Source organism: Mustela erminea, chromosome 1 (assembly GCF_009829155.1).
Source record: "Mustela erminea isolate mMusErm1 chromosome 1, mMusErm1.Pri, whole genome shotgun sequence".
Classification (NCBI taxonomy): domain Eukaryota; kingdom Metazoa; phylum Chordata; class Mammalia; order Carnivora; family Mustelidae; genus Mustela; species Mustela erminea.
Genome location: NC_045614.1, coordinates 25,067,678 through 25,085,215, shown reverse-complemented (window position 1 = coordinate 25,085,215; position 17,538 = coordinate 25,067,678). Strand labels below are relative to the sequence as shown.

At 38.5% G+C, this 17,538-nt stretch overlaps 1 protein-coding gene across 12 annotated transcripts in view; it reads left to right on the top strand.

Annotated features, from left to right (window-relative positions):
- Window positions 1–17,538, top strand: part of ERC2 (ELKS/RAB6-interacting/CAST family member 2) — a 901,328-nt gene that overhangs the window by 216,039 nt on the left and 667,751 nt on the right. The window lies entirely within an intron of this gene.

Sequence of the window (17,538 nt, the reverse complement as noted above, 5' to 3'; positions counted from 1 at the left end):
AAGGAAACTTTGGACCAGTTGTTATTTAGTAGAGGTTGGTTGCATGGATCCAGAAAGGCAAGGTCTCCGTCAGTGGAAAGATCTATATTCTTATCAGCCAAGGGTCCAGAAATTCCTCGAATAATAAATAGACCCCAGCACTTGAGAAGCTGTTGGCAAAAACTTGGCCTTTAACAGTGGGAGATCTAAAACAACTCCCAAAGCACATAATTTTCTTTCTCAATGCAAATTCTTAAAAAAAATGCAAGATGCAAGTTCTAAGGATATTGAGGATGCCTTCCTCTGCAGAGAAGTCACTGTCCTTTAGAACAGAAAAGCATCACAGTGCAATCCACTTGAGAGAAACATTTTCTGTTCCCTTGGAAACAGCCTGCTCAGCAGATGGCCTTTACATTTAGGGCCTTGATAGTCTCAGGTTTGGAAACGATCATCCTGAAACAGAGAGGAAGAAAATTTGATTTTCTGGGTATGCTCTTCAAATGAAGATGATTTCTTGAGTGTTACTGGGGCGGGGGGGAAGTATGGCAATATTACCTGAAGCTCTGAATTTATATATGACCCTCTATTGCTTAGATATGTGCTAATCAAGGATATTTTTTAGTATGGATACATGAAGTGAGCTGAGATCATTAGGAAAGATTTCTATAAGGATAAATGCCCACCTTACATTTCCTTACACACTGTCCTCTCTGCCCAGATCACTTTTCTTCCAATGTTGTAATGTTGGTACATTTTACATATCCCAGTTTTGTGGTCACTTCCACTGGGGAGCCTTCCTTGAATTCTTAGATCCAATTTGGTTCTCCTCTTTTTTCCTTTTTTTTTTTTTTTTTTTAGGATTTATTTATTTGGGGGGTTGGGGAGAAGGGCAGAGGGAGAGAGAGTCTCAAGTAGACTCCACACTGATTGTGGTGCCCAACATGGGGCATGATCTGATGACCCTGAGATCATGACCCGTGCCAAACCAAGAGTTGGATGCTTAACTGACTGTGCCACCCAGGCACCCCGGTTCTCCTCTTTTAACAATTTTGTATCATCCTATAGCAGGGCTTGCAAATTGCTATGCCTGTAGGAGCCAAGGATGAAATGGATTGTTGATAGCAGAATCTTCTGTGATGATGGGTGTGTTCTGTATATGCCTAGTTTATTATGGTAGCTACTAGCCACATGTGGCTTTTGAGTACTTAATGTGACTAGTGCAACTGAAGACCTGGACTTTTAGTTATTATTTAGTTTTCAATTAATTTAAATTTAAATTTAAATAATTGCATGTAGCTAGTGACTACTCCAATAGACTAGCACAGGCAGATCTATAGGGAAAAAAAAAAAGGCAGCACAAATATGATGACAGTGACTAGAACCTTGGGTTCAGTGTCAGGGAGACAGAAAGGAGTCCTGAGAATGTGGAAAACCAGAAACCATGTACCTTATCAAAAAAGGATAGCTATTTATCAGCTCTAGCTAATTTTTTTAAATATTTTATTTATTTATTTGACAGAGAGAGAGAGAGAGATCACAAGTAGGCAGAGAGGCAGGCAGAGAGAGAGGAGGAAGCAGGCTCCCTGCTGAGCAGAGAGCCGGATGCGGGACTCGATCCCAGGACCCTGAGATCATGACCTGAGCCGAAGAGCTCTAGCTAATTTTTAAGAAGTATAACAGAAAATCCTTATTTTATTGTGAAATTTCCTTATTTAAAAAAAAAAAAATGTTGGCAGCTGTCCAAAATTCTTGGTAAGAATTTGCCCAGGTGTAGCCATTTTGTGACTTCGGGTTTCTCCATTGCAAGTATTATTATTACAGTTGTTAGTATCATTTTTGCTTAATTTTGTCTCCTTAATAGACTGTAAACTCCATGTAGACAGGGGCCATACCTATCTTATTCACTATTATGACTCAATATTCAGTTTGGTATTGAATAGGCACTTAGTGATACTTGTTGAATGATTTTTGGATGCATAAGGTAAAAATAAATTAAATCAGAAGGAAAAAAACCAAACCTAAGAAATAAAAGACAGGGAATGTAGTCTCTGGATGAAGTCCAGCTTGCTTTTCTGCATAGATAAGCAATTGCCTGGATGGGAGAAGGTCTTCTGGATATAACTCACTACATGGCAGTGGGTTTAAGGAAAGAGATGAGATCTTACTAGAACACAGTATGTGACTTGAGTCTGCCTTGTTGCTTGAGAAGAGGGGAGGAGTGGAATAGACCAAAAGACTCTGGGCAGGGGAGGCTCTTTGTGAAAGCACTTACTCTACTGTAAACTCTAAAGGACAACAGGAAGAATCAATTGTTTCAAGAGTATAGGGAAAATACTGCTTTTGCTGCTGTGTCTTGGCGTCCGTATCCCAACTGAAACTATTCTGTCTTCATATCTCAAACTACCTGAATATCCTAGAAATTCCAGGGTTCATGGTCTAAAATTTATTAAGAACCATGGATCAAGACCTTTGATGTTAGTAATAGTCTATCTCATGGAATTGGCATTTGTGCAGTGTTGGTACAAAACTTAGGAAGTTTAACTGAATTAAAGTATCTGCTATCCAGTTATCCGGTTGAGTTTATAAAAAAGCCCACTGAAGGGAAAGTATCCTCTTCAGTTGTGTGTGCCATTTTCCTACATCCCACATTTGGCTATTAAGGTAGTTGCTTTAAATTGAGCAAATCAATTGAGATAAGAAATTATTCCAAGAGAGCAAATTGTGTTTATTTTCATGCTGCTACTTTTTTCTTTGTCTATAGATGACTTTTCATAAAGATTCTCTAAGATATAGGGCTGTAATAGACTTTCATTCCTGTTATTGTTTTTGTTATTAATATTCTTACAAGGAAAGAGGTACATTTAAAGCCAATTATAGGTTGATTAATGCCTACTGCCCCCAAGATGTGAATATCCTAATCCCTGAAACCTGTGACTATGTTGCCTTACATGGCAAAAGGACCTTGCAGGTATAACTGAATAAGGGTCTTGGGATGGGGTGATTATCCTAGATTATCTGGGTGAGCCCACTGTAATCACAAGGAGGCAAGAGAGTTAGAGTCAGAGGAGATGGTTTGATGAAAGAAGAGCCCGGAGTAATGTGATTCCTGGCTTTGAAGATGGAATGTGCCTATGAGCCTAGGAATCCAGGTAGCCTCTAGAAGCTGGAAAGGCAAAGAAAGGCATTCTCTCTCAGAGTCTTCAGATGAAATGCGGTTCTGCTGACACCTTCCTTTAACCAATGAAGTCCATTTTGGATTTCTTACCTCTAAAATAGTATAGAAAATTTGTATTGTTTTTTTAGTCCATTATATTTGTGAGAATTGGTAGCAGTAGCAATGGGAAATTACTATACCAGTGCACAAAATGCAGTCTGTTTACAAGTGATAGCTTTATTTTCCACAATAGTAATTGTGACTTGTGATCTTGATAAGTGAATTCATTTATCCAGTGGTATTAACTAAGCACCTGCCATATGGAGGACACTATTCTAGGCACTTGGGGATTCAGTGATGAGCAAATCCCATCATAGACCCTGCCCTCAGAGACCTGTGTTCTCTGGAGACAGACATTAAACAAGACATGCAAGTATTTAGTCATACAGTGTTATAAATAGAAGTGCAAGTGAGTAATCTGAATAGATAATAAGGAAGGGGTTTTCAGAGGAAGTGATTTTTTTGGTTGAGCGCCCAACACTGAGTGAGAATTGGCAAGGAAAGGGAGGTGATGGGGAAGAGGATTCCTGGTAGCAGGAACAGCATGTGTGAGGATTCCAGGCAGAAGTCTCCAGTGTCCTTGGGGAACAAAAGAATTTTGGTGTGGATAGAAGGCAGATGCAGGAATGAGCCTAGCAGGGTAGGCCTTGGACATCTACACAGTGGAAGCCCGGGAAGGTTTTTAAACTGGAAGGAATCAAGGGCTGTAGTAATGTAGTATCATTTTGCCTGTAATGGGGAGAAAGAATTGAAGTGAGGTGGGAATAGATGAGAAATGACCATACTTCATCCAAACTGGACATTTCCAAGAGTGAGAGGAAGTGCTTTTAATACTTGCTGGCACAACATCAATAAGGGCTGACCCAAGCAAACTGGGCAATAGGAGGATATTGTAGACTCAAGGTGAACCATAGTTGGTGGTAGCCTAGACCAGGTGGTGGTCATGAAGATGGGCCCTTGAGAACCTCATTAGAATATACTTTATTTTTTCTTTGGCCTTTTATGTTCATTTGATACTAGAATAAAACTTGTAGATAAATGGAGCACCTGGGTGGCTCAGTGGGTTAAAGCCTCTGCCTTCGGCTCAGGTCATGATCTCAGGGTCCTGTGATGGAGTCCCGCATCGGGCTCTGCTTGGCAGGGAGCCTGCTTCCTCCTCTCTCTCTCTGCCTGCCTCTCTGCCTACTTGTGATCTCTGTCTGTCAAATAAATATATAAAATCTTAAAAAAAAATGTTTAAAAAAACCTTGTAGATAAATAATTTTAAACAGGTGTTGTTGTTTTGTACACTGGCCTCTGTAAACAAGCTTGTTTCCACCCCACCTGTTTTCTTCTTCCTACCGCCACAGAATACAGGGGTCTCACCTCTGAAGAGACACCATGTGCAAGCAGGCCACAAAATAACAGCAAAGGTATATGCCATGGAACTCGACAATCTGGTTTCCTGGGTGAAAGCTGTGATTTCTTAAACCTATGCCTGAGTTTTCATTGCCTTTCCCACGAGTACTGGATAATGTTGAGCTGTTTGCTGTTTTCTTTTTTTTTTAAGATTTTATTTATTTGACAGACATAGATCACAAGTAGACAGAGAGGCAAGCAGAGAGAGAGAGAGAGAGGGAGAGAGAGAGGGAGAAACAGGTTTCTCACTGAGCAGAGAGCCCGATGCGGGTCTCGATTAACTCGATTTAACTGAGCCACCCAGGCGCCCCTGTTTGCTGTTTTTTTACAGTGATTTCTGATAGGGGGCACCATGTTAAAATCCCCTGTAACTCATGCCAGAGGATCTCACCTGCGGATCCTCCTTGGACTCTTACCTAGTGCCTGATTATGGGGAAAGAGTAAGAATATTTGCAATAAAAAATGTGATTTCTGTTGCTACCTGTTCTACCTTTTTGAGTGAACCTCAAGAAAGTTTTTATACTTGATGTCTGGTATTACTATATTTATGCCTACATTTTGCATTCTGACAGGGTTGCTCTGGTTCCTGTCTAGGATAAAGCTTTGTTCATTTAGTGCTGTTAAATGTGATGCAAAGGCCAAACTCTTATAGGCTACCTTTGGGGCGTCTCACATGGTCATGCCTTCCCACCTTCACTTTTGTAGTCTCACCCTTCACTATGATCCCAAGGGCCTTTTCTGTTGTTGGCACATTTTACAAGCTTTCCCCCATATTCTCTGAACTATTTCTGTTTCTAGAACTTGGTGTTTTCCATGCTCTCACCTGGGATGCCCTTCCATTCTTACAGGTCCATCTCAGAATTAACTTCCCCAGTGTATGGTCTGTTTTCCCTCTGCGTTCCGTACGATATTTATTTTCCTACTATGATACTTATCAGCTCATGCCGTGGACATCCTTGAGTCCATGAGGGGTATATTTCATTCCAATAGTGCCTTGCCCAGAGTATATTTTAAACAGATATTTAATTCATTGAATTGTGAATGCAAATCTTTTTGAGTAGGTGATATAATTCTGAATTTTTATTTATATTTTATAATATATTTATGTTTATATGTATTTATATATAATTTTATAATGTGGAGCAATTTTAACTGAATTTTCCTCCTTTTCCCTATCAGTCCTCACTTGTGGTATAGTTTTTATAAAGAGTACTAAGATTTACTTAAAATTTTTCCCCCCACAGTTTGGCTGGGTTATCTTACTTTTTCCTGAATTACTTTGATTTTGCTGTGTAGTCAATTTCTAGTGTATTTCATATGGCCTTCGGTTATGTCAAGGTTTGATAATATTGCTATGAAGTAATTGTTGAATTTATTTTTGAATGTCTTTACTTCACATCCTCTGGGCTTCTCTTAAGCTTTCCTTTTAGGGAAGGCTTTTAGAAGTGTGTGGTTTGGTGTCCATGAATTCCTGGAAGTTCTGGATGGTTGGAAAATGATTCACACAATAAATATCTCAGGCTGGATTTGCAAATCATATGCTAAAATCATATGCTAAAATCTTGCAGGCATCATTGGCTATCAATCATTACCCTGCTGGAAATAAATAAAAGAGATTAATATCCATACAAATCTCAGCTATGGCTTTGACATAATAGGCATTCTTTAGGGTAGTGGTTATCAAAGTGTGGTCCACAGACAGGCAGCATCAGCATTGCTTAGGAACTTGTTAGAAATCCAAAGTTGCAGGGCCCACCCTGGACCTACTGAATCAGAAACTCTGAGGTAGGGCCCAGTAATCTGCCTTTTAACAAGTCATCCAGTTAATTCTGATTTATATACATCAAAGCTTGATAGCCACTGCTTAAGAAGATGGAGGAAAATAATCTTTGAAATTGCCCTGCCTCCTGTATGTGCTTGTTATGTAAGACCTGGAATAAACCTTGGTTTTCTCTTTAGCTCCTTTTCTGAGCTTCCTCTAAGAAGGTCATCTTTCTGGGATTTTGTTCATTTATTTACTTGTTTATTTTGAATCTGAGAGTTGCATATCTCAATGCTATATCTGAAAGATTTTATTCTTTATTAGGAAGGCAGCTCATAGACTACAGGCATTTGAACAAATTATTATAAATGGTTGCTTGTAACATGAATTAGTTCTCTCACACCTCCTTCCCTAATTGAAAGAGATTTGCTTGTAGGAAGATTTATTTTTGTTCTGTGTTGGATAGCATTGCATTAAAATTGCAGCTGGCCAAGAATCTTGGGCATAGCACTGTGCATAGGGCTTCAGTGCTTTAGAAGAGAAACCCCTTGTGCTGAGAAGCAAGCAGAGGTTAGGGTGGGGAGCCACTCATTTAGGGCTCTGTAGCTCGTAAGTGGCTGAGCCGGGGCACACCCACACCCCTTCTAAATTCTCTGCTTTTAACCACCACATGTTTGCCTCAGCAGTGTCATGAGACAGCACCAAGTAATTACTGCTTTCTGGACCTCTTTGCTATCAGAGGATCCATGCTCTTGAACTCTTTAAAATCATGCCTCCCCTCTCCTCTCCAGAGTATAAACTTCCAGTCCAAGAAAAGACTGCTTTCCAGGAAAATCTTTGAAAAATTGCTAAGGATAGCAAAGGGAGCTGGAGATATTATTTAGACTTGAGGTTCTCAGAACTTTAGAATAAAAAACTAGATACATTAAAATGAACAAATATGTGTATATTTACTCACATGTATACCACCAAACCTTTGATGGTGGCTGTGGGGTTGCTAGCTTTTAACTTTTCAAATATAGGAAATTGAACAAAAAAATCAGAGCTATCATCAGCTACCATTATCATTTTCAACCTCAGATTTTTTTTCTTTTCTCTGCATTCAGTCCCATGATTTCATCCTGTTTATGGTTCTAGATACCATGTGTTTATTGATGATTTTCAAATTTATATCTTTGACCTTAGTCTCACCTTTGAATTCTAGAATCATCTGTTCAATCACTGCTCCACCTCTCTGGTTGTATGTCTAGTAGGCATTGCAAATGCAGGGATTCCAGCCTAGATTCTTAGTTCCCTCCATTCCCTTGGTCTTCTTTCAGTATTTCCCATCTGATGTGCAGTACAAACCCCTTATCCTTATCTTTTGGCCTCTCTCTCACATCTCACATCTAATTCATGAGCAAATCTTGATTCTACTTTCAGTGTATGTCTGAATGCATTCCTTTCTTACCACCTCACCTGCCACTAATCGAGCCTAAAATACCATGATCACTTCTCACCTGAATCCAATTCAGTAGCCTCCTGATTGGTCTCCATGCTTCTTGCCTAGCTTATTCTCCACACGGCTCCAGAATGATCTTTTTAAAATCGAGTACATGTACCTCCTCTGCTCGAAACTCTCCCATGGCTCCCATATCATTCAGAGTAAAAGCCAGCGTTCTTTACCAGTGATAAACCATGTGTATATGATATCATCACCTGATAGGATGTGATGACAACGACACTCCACCTCTGTGGTATTCTTCTCCAAACCTATAACCCTAGGCTAAACATGAGGAAAATATCAGAGAAATCTATATTGGGGACAATCTACAAAACACCTGATCAGTACTCTTCAAAAGAGCAAGTGTACAAGGAACAAGGAAGGACAGAGACATTGTCACAGAGGGGAAGAGACTAATAACACATATCTGCATACAATGTGGGATCCTGGACGGTATCTTGAAACAAAACAAGACATTGGTGGGAAAACTGGCAACATCTGAATGAAGTCTAGAGTTTAATGAATACTATTGTATAGATGTTATTTTCTTAGTTTTGATAAGTATACCATAGTTGTGTAAGATGTTCAACATTTAGGGAAACTGGCTGAGCGATTTTTTTTTTCCCATTAACATATAATGTATTATTAGCCCTAGGGGTACAGGTCTGTGAATCGCCAGGTTTACACACTTCACAGCACTTACCATTGGCTGAGATTCTTTCTGAACTATTTTTAAAACTATTCTACAAACCTAATTAAAATTTTAATTAAGAAATAAAAGCCAAAGTCTTTACAGTGGCCTATTAGGCCCTATGTAAACTAGTTCTGATAAATTCTCTGTCCCTGTCTTCTGTAATTTACCTGCATCAGCTACACTAAACTCTCTCTTGGATCTGCCAAATTTGTTTTGTACTGGCTGTGTCTTATGCATGGAGTGTTCTTTCTTTAGTACATGGTTAGCTCTCTCACCTCCTTTAGGAATTTACTCAAATGGTACAGTAGGGGAAAGGGCTTCCCTGACCCTTTTCCTCCCCCTGTCCTACTCTCTATCATCTTGCTTTCTTTTACCTTGTACGGGTGTGTGTGTGTATGTGTGTGTGTCTATGTGTGTGGGGGTTTATTGTCTTTCTCCCTCCCCTAGAATGTAAGCTCCATGAGGCAGAGAATCTTTTATTTATTGTGTATCTCTAGAATAATGCCTGACATATAGGGAGAACTTACAATAGAAATTGTTGAATGAATGACTAAATTTCATAAAAAATTTAGATTGAATCATCAATTTCGAAAGGAGCAATAGTTCCTTAGTTGGAATGGATTTGGCTTTATGAAAAATTCATAAACTTAAACTTTTCTGGTTTGTTTTGCTGTAGACTAGTGAACATTTGAGAGCAGATTGGCACTGGTCTTTGAGCTAGGATTTTTAGACCTGTAGGGTTAGGTCATTCTCTCTTCAAAGGAAAGTGGTATTATAGTTATGCTAAACCCATGCTATCCAATACAGTAGGCACTAGCCACTTTTGACAATTTACATTTAAATTAATCAGAGTTAGGTAAAATTAAAAATCCAGTTCTGCCATTGGACTAGCTTTATTCCAAGTGCTCAGTAGCCACATGTGGCTAGTAACTACCACATTGGACAGCACAGCTATAGAACATTTCAGTCATCACAAAATGTGTTGGCAGCATAGTTTTAGACAAATAAGTCTTTTTTTTAATGTCTTCACATAATAAAAATCAAATGATGATAGCAGCAGCTATAGTTTTTGGCATTTGCTATGTGGCAGTCACTGTGCTATCTGCATTCTAAGTGTTCTCTCAATCCCCGGATTCTTGGAAGAGGTGTTATTTTTATGTTTTAGATGAGGGAGTTGAAGGTCAAGGTCAAGTTTGAAGGTCAAGGAGAGAAAGTAAGGTTCCCAGGCCACAGAGCTGGTAAGCCAGGTTTCAAACTGAAGACTGCTACCAAAGTAAGATCTGTAAACACTGTGGTTCAGAGGAGCAATGTTCACAACCATGTAGCATTACCCTGTCGTGGTATGTCTTTGGATTACCTTCTCTCATTGTCAGGCAGCATGTTTCTTCCTTTCTTTTCTTTGCAATCTCATCAGTAAACTTCAGTTTTATTCTGCAGTCTAAAGTTTATTCCTAAATGTCTCCTCACCACTCTCATTTTGCAAGTATCTGTCCCCTACGTCCATTGTAAATGTTGGTTGTAGACACTGCTCACTACTGATGGATAGAGGTCCTCCTTGCAATGCGTGATAAAGGATAGCCTTGGTGATTCACTTTCATTTTTCTCTTTGGGTTGCTGGTTGAGTACTTTAAAAAAACGTTTTATTTGAGTTAGTTGATACACGATGTTACATTAGTTTCAGGTGTCCAACAATGCAGCTTCTCTAAATGTTGTGCTGTGCTCACCACAAATATAACTACCATCTGTTATTATATAATGCTATTACAATATCATTGAAGATTCCATTAAAAAACTACTAGAAGTAATTAATGAATTCAGTAAAGTTATAAAGTTTAGAGAAGCTGTATTGTTGGATATAAAATTAATACCCAGATATCAGTACTGTTTCTATATACTAATAACAAGGTAGCAGAAAGGGAAATTAAGAAAACAATTCCATTTATTATTACACCAAAAAGAGTAAGATACCTAAGAATAAACTTAGCCAAGGAGTTGGAAGACCTGTACCCTAAAAACTATAAAACACTGATTTAAAAAAAAAAAAAAGATGACACAAACAAATGGAAAGGTATTCCATGCTTATGGATTGGAAGAATTAATATTGTTAAGATGTCTATACTACCCAAAGCAATCTACACATTGAATGCAGTCCCTATTAAAATACCAGCAGCATTTTTCACAGAACTAGGACAAATAACATGAAAATTTGTATGGAACCACAAAAGACCCCAAAGAGACAAAGCAATCCTGAGAGAGAGGAACAAAGCTGGAGGTATCACAATCCCAGATTTCAAGATATACTACAAAGCTGTAGTGATAAAAACAGTATGGTACCGGCACAAAAAAATAGGCATACAGATCAATGAAACAGAACAGAGTTCGGAAATAAACCTACATGTATATGGTCAATTAGTCAGTGGCAAAGGAGACAAGACTGTACAATGGGTGAGCATTTTATCTATGCTTGTGCTCCATTGGGATTGTGACTTGTTGTGCGAGTGTAAAGTCTCAAGCATCCATAAAACTGATAATTGCACATGGCTTCTCTGGAATGGAGGTCATAGGAGCATGGGAAGATGTTTCCTGGAAGATAAAAGGAGGGAAATTCTAGATTGTTAGGAGAAAGCCCTCTGAGAGAGACCCTGCTTGATTTGGGAAACAATCCTGAAACTAGTCTTTTTAATCTCATGTATCTAGATTAGAGAGAATTTTTGTTTCTTATTTTGGTTGTCTTGGTTTACAATTAAGGAGTATGTCTAGATCTTATATTCTATAAAGAAACTTTTCTCTAGTGTATGTTGTATAATGCTTATTTTGTGTGGCCAAAGGGTATTTTTAGAGTGAAAAGTTAATTTATTTAGAATGATTTTCCCTTCATTATTTAAGTATTCTCTGAGAGAAATGGTCTGATTTGCAGTAACTAGTCCATGTGTCTGTTAGTGAGGACACTGTTGACAATTTGAATAATATTGTTCTTGAAGAGAACAGCTAATGGTGGTGATTGACTGCAAAATTCAGGCAGTCAGGTCTGACCTGGTTCTCTGTGGTTCAAAAGGGGTAGAGAAATATGTCAAATGCAGATAAATGTGTCATAATTGTAACCCCTGCATAATTACCTCAAGCTCAACCTATTTAATTTATAATGTATTGTGTACAGATTTACACATAGACTCTCATGGAGTTTTTTGACTGGAACAGATTAATTGGTGGGGCATTCCTAAGAGAAGAGTGTGTACACAGGTGAAGGGCTTGAAAATCTGTTATGTATTGAGGAAAGAATGTTCAGTTCAGTGACTGAAGTGTGAGAGACAGGTCTTAAAAGATAGGTATCAGGTCAGGGCAGGAAGGGCTTTGAAGCCTTAATAATTTTTTTCTTAATACAGAAGGTGACAGTCAAGTTATTGGAGCACCATGCTTTAAAAAGCTTTGAATTTGCAGACCTGTACCTTTGGGGATAAAAATACGTTATATGTTTATTAAAAAATTAAATAATTTTTTTAAAAAAAGCTTTGAATTTGAATTCAGAGTATATGTAAAATATAGTATGATGCTCAATGGTGTGAACCCTGAAATCAGACTGTCCTGATTTGAATTGCAAATAACTTAAGTATGCCTAAAACTCAGTTTCTACATCTATAAAATGGGATTAGTAATACTTCCTACCTCTTAAAGTTGTCTTGAGGATTAAAAGAAGATAAACAAAACTCATGTCACAGTGGTTTGCCTTTAGTCATCAAGAAACACATGTTGTTATCTTAATTTTAATTTTGGTCTTATCATTTGGGTAAAATATGTCTAAAATCTATTGTGATAATTGATGTAATAGGTAGTATATGTCCTGAAGATGCTGGGAGAACTGGTAAAGAACATTTGAATGCCATTAGTACTATTGTAATTTTTTAATATTTATTTATTTCCCTTTTTTAAATTTAGTTTTTTCAGCGTTCCAAGATTCATTTTATTTTTAAAGATTTTGTTTATTTATTTGACAGAGAGCGACAGAGACAGCGAGAGGGGGAACACAAGCAGGGGGAGTGGGAGTGGGAGAAGCAGGCTTCCTGCCAAGCAGGGAGCCCGATGTGGGGCTCAATCCCAGGACCCTGGGTTCATGACCGGAGCTGAAGTTAGGTGTTTAATGACTGAGCCACCCAGGTGCCCTGCATTTTAATTTTTTAAAGAAGATTTTTATTTATTTGAGAGAGAGACACACAGAGAATGAGAAGGGGGAAGGGCAGAGAGAGAGGGAGACAAGCCCACTCCCCACCAAGCAGGGACCCAGGTTCTGAGATCATGTCCTGAGCCAAAGTCAAGAGTTGGATACTCAACTAACTGAGCCACCTGGGCTATTTTAATTTTATGACACAATCTTTAGTTCACCTTTCTTTTCCTACTTTAGCGATAAGATCTTAAAAATCACAAATATCAATTATTTTAGATTTCTAAAGAAGCCAATATTTTCTGACATTTATAATTGTGGCATACATAATTTATGAAGTCTTTTCTTTTTCCTGCCTTAATGACTTTGAATTCCAGGATCCTAAGGGAACATCCTATTACTGTATCATAATTTGGATGATTTTAAACCACTTTACTGTGGGGACTTATGACTGATGTCTTGCCTTATTCACATTGCCTTTATCACCCTTTCAAATGGTGGGTATGATAAATTATTTTATTTAACAAAAGCAAGGCTTAACAGTGTGATAAGAACTATTTAAAATGATGAAGCTTATTTTCTGTTTGTCATTGGAGATGTCTCAGTATCATGTGTTCTGCTTAAGTTATTAATAAGCATTATAATAAGATTAGGAATATTCTGGGGAAATGGCAAGGACTGCCTCATCTTTCTTGAATGTTTTAGCTTGTTATTGTTTTTGGTTTTTCTTCTTAGATGATTCTTTGGCAAAGACAAACCACTTCAGACTTTGTACCTAAATATTGTACTCAAGTACCTTTCATTCTTATAGTTTGTCCTGTACTGAAAAACTTCTAGAGGAGGACAAGGAGACCCAAATTCTGTTAAGTTTAATACTAACAGTGTCACTTGGGAGGCTATTGTCATATCATATTACCAGTGGGGAACTGGTGATAAATCAATACATGAATATCTCCACCAATTGTCCCATTTAAAACAATCTATTTGTATATTAATATGTGAGCTCCTGAAAGGCAGGGACCTTTTTGGGTCTGTTTTGTTCACTGCTGTCTCCTCAAAAAACGGAAACAATCCCTGGTACATGGTAGGTACTTGGTAAGCACATGTTACATAAACATGTTACACATATTGTCAAGCCATATAACAAATATATACAGTCTTAAAAATTGCACTTTGTAAAATTATACATTAAAAGTATTGGGGCTTATGGGAAAAATAGGTTTGATACAGATTCTTCAATACCTATGCACATTTGTAGTCAGAGCACTGAAAAAACCAGTAGTTGTTGTCTCCTTTCCCCATCTCAGGAAAACATAGTGCCAGCAGACCATCTAAGTCTTGCTGGAGCTTGTTTCAGGAGATGTCTTTTTGTTGACATTTGGGTTCTTTTACACTTTCATTAATGTAGAATGCACAAATCAGGTGTACACATCTTAGACATACAGTTTGATGGATTTTTAAAAATGTCTGTACCCTTTGTGTATATACCTAAAAGAATTGAAAGGAGGATCTCAAACAGATATTTGTATACCATGTTCATAGCAGCATTATTCACATTATTCACAGACAAAAGTAGAAACAGCACAAGTATCTATTGACAGATAAATCGACAGACAAATGTGGAGTATACATAGTGGATATTATTCAACCTTAAAAAGTAAGGGACAACTAATACATACTACAGCATGGGCAAACCTTGAAGACACTGAGCTAAGTGACATAAACCAGTTACAAAAAGGCAAGTCCTATGCGATTCTACTTATATGAAGTACCTAGGATAGTCCACTTCACAGAGGCAGAAAGTAGAATGGTGGGTGCCATGGGCTCAGGGTGTGGAGGTATGGGAGTTTTTGTTTAATGAGTTGGAATTTCAATTTGGGTTGATAAAAAAAGTTCTGAAAATGGATGGTGATGGTGGCACAGTAGTGTGAATGGACTTAATGCCACCTAACTGTACACTTAAAATGGTTAAGAGGGTAAAATTTTATGTTATGTGTATTTACCACAATTAAAAAAAAAGGAAAATGTTTATACTCATATAATAACCACTCAAGTCAAGATATATGTCCTGCCTCCAGAAGACCCCTTGTGCCTCTCCCTTTCAGCTATGTCCCCTTGAGGTAATCCCTATTCTGTCAGTCAGTAAAGCTCATGTAAATGGACTTAATTTTTATGTACTTTATGTGTCCGTACAATTCTTCCATATCGTTGTACCTATTAGTAGTTTGTTCTGTTTCATTGTTGTGTAATATTCCATTATATGAATATACATGTTTACCCAGTCTGTTGTTGATAACATTTTCATTGTTTTCAGCTTTTGTTTATTATAAGCAAACTGCTATGAGCATCCTTATATATATCTTATGGTGGATGTCTTCGCTCATTTCTCTTGAGTAGACTTGCTTGATCACAAGGTAGTTTAGTATACTGCCCAATAATTTTCCAAAGTGGTTTTTATCAATTTGTACTCCCATCAGTATTGTAGGAACTTCCAACTGGGCCGGCCACCTCCTCACCAACTCTTAGCGTTGTTGAGGACTCAGGAAATAAAAAATACATAAAAGACTAGGGTGGAAAGACTTATTTTTCAGTGCTGAATTGTGCCATGGAAATGGAGCTGAGTTGGGGCTTCTGTTAAGTAGGGTATAGGAAAGAGTACAGCTTGCTACAACCTGAGCACAGGGGAAGGGAAATGACCATGGAGGGCTAATGACAGAGTGGGGAATCCTATAGATTAGAGATTAGGATCAGGTGAAAGTAATTGAGCAAGGAAGATGGAGGGTGGGAGGTGAGGTGGAAGGAGCAGGATGTTACCATAAAGATTTTAAGATTTTATTTATTTATTTATTTATATTGGACAGAGAGAGAGAGACCTCACAAGTAGGCAGAGCAGCAGGCAAAGGGGGGTGGGGAAGCAGGCTCTCTGCTGAGCAGAGAGAGCCTGATGTGGGGCTCGATTCCAGGACCCTGAGATCATGACCTGAGCCAAAGGCAGAGGCTTTAACCCATTGAGCCACCCAGGCACATACCATAGAGATTTTAAAAGGGGGCAGTTTTTGGTGCTCACTAGGTCTGGAGAGTAATCGTAGGCATGTTGCCATAGAACAAATGGAAAGATTTTTGGAGATGAGGATGTGCTGAATAAGAGGCCAGGGCATTTGGATGAGTCCACAAGAAGATGGGAGTTGCCAGAAAGTATGTGAGGAGTAAACTCTCCCTGACCACCAGCTGGGAGAGTGGCCTGAGAGTGGAATGGAGACCCTTTTCACATTCTCACAGTGCCTGAGGCTATCTTCTCATTCCTGCAGACTTCCACCTTTTCATATCTCTTTTCTGTCTTAAAAAATAACCACTCCCCATAAACTTTTAATTTTATATAACTACAAAATGTTAGAAATATTTTCAGCCTCCATTATGTTCTAAGTATGGTGTTAGGTCCTGGGGAAATGACAGTAAACAAAACAAACTTCCAGGGATCTTGCAGAGGATTAAGTTAAAACTAAACAAAACAGAAACAGTCTTCTTGCATGTGGGCTGTAGGTATTTGCTCTAATTTAGCATGTGAGACTTAATTGCTCATTGGTGCAATCATAAGTGAAATACAGATCATGAAATCTTTTGTAGGTAGTAATTTTATCTTGGAGCAAATTAATATATCCCTTGATTAGGATCCTAGGCACTTCAGCTCCTCTTTATTAATGTAGCTGAAATAGTGATATATTTTCATTGAAAAATAGTAGAAAGCATCTCAGTTATAGTTGTTGTTCAATAAACAGAAAGTTGATGCAGTTGTATGAGACATAGTTTCCATTTTTCATAAATGCTGGTGCTTGAGGAGGCAGATTGCTGGATCCAAGGAGGTGAAATTCTGGCCAGAGCCCAGTGAGTTAGGTAGCAGGGCCTGTCTGCCCAGTAGTTGATGGGCTGGAAGCATCAATAGGATGATATCTTACTTCCTTTCAGAACATAGAGCTTGGTTTCCTTTGATATTAGTGTCAGTGCTATCTAGCCAGTGACCACGAGGAATACACTTGTTGAACATAACTGGATTTATTATTCATTGCAGCAAGGGAGAATAGGCACTATGAGGAAACTTGGTGTGTTTCAATACTAGGGTGTTAGAGAAAAAACATTATAGGTTTTGGGCTTTGGATGGGTGATTCAGGGAAGGAGATTTTGCTTTAGATTGAATGCCACAAGAAAGTGGGTGCAATGCTGTGACTGAGTAGCTCAATAAATCTTATTTCTGGGGAGGGCAGACTAGAACAAAGATAAAATTGTCTTTGGTAAATAAGCAAACAGTCACTCATTTTAGCCAAGAGAAGGTGTCTGGTATTTTGTTAGTAGCATAGTGACATTATTATCTGTGCTTAGGCAAAATTATAACATGGTCTTATTTTGTCTCTTTATCTTTCTCTTTCTTTTTTAAACATTTTATTTATTTATTTGACACAGAGAGAGAGAGAGATAGCATGAGAGGGAACACAAGCAGGGGGAGTGGGAGAGGGAGAAGCAGGCTCCCCATGGTGTAGGGAGTCTGATGCGGGACTGGATCCCAGGACCCTGGGATCATGACCTGAGCCAAAGGCAGATACTCAATGACTGAACCACCCAGGCTTCCATTGTCTCTCTCTATCATGGTCTCAGAGTAAGCTTGCCCGGCATTGGTGTTCTGTGAGGTCATTTATGTCCAACAGGAGGTTAATCTGGTCCAGCTACATGTGCCAGGCCAGCTTCTGGATGTCAGACAATGCTTTTTCCCTCTCATTAGCATGCTAATAATTTCAGATTTCCTTTGGGAGCAGCTAGCTAATAAGTGGAGAAAAAAGAGGGGGGTGTGCAGGAAGAGGGT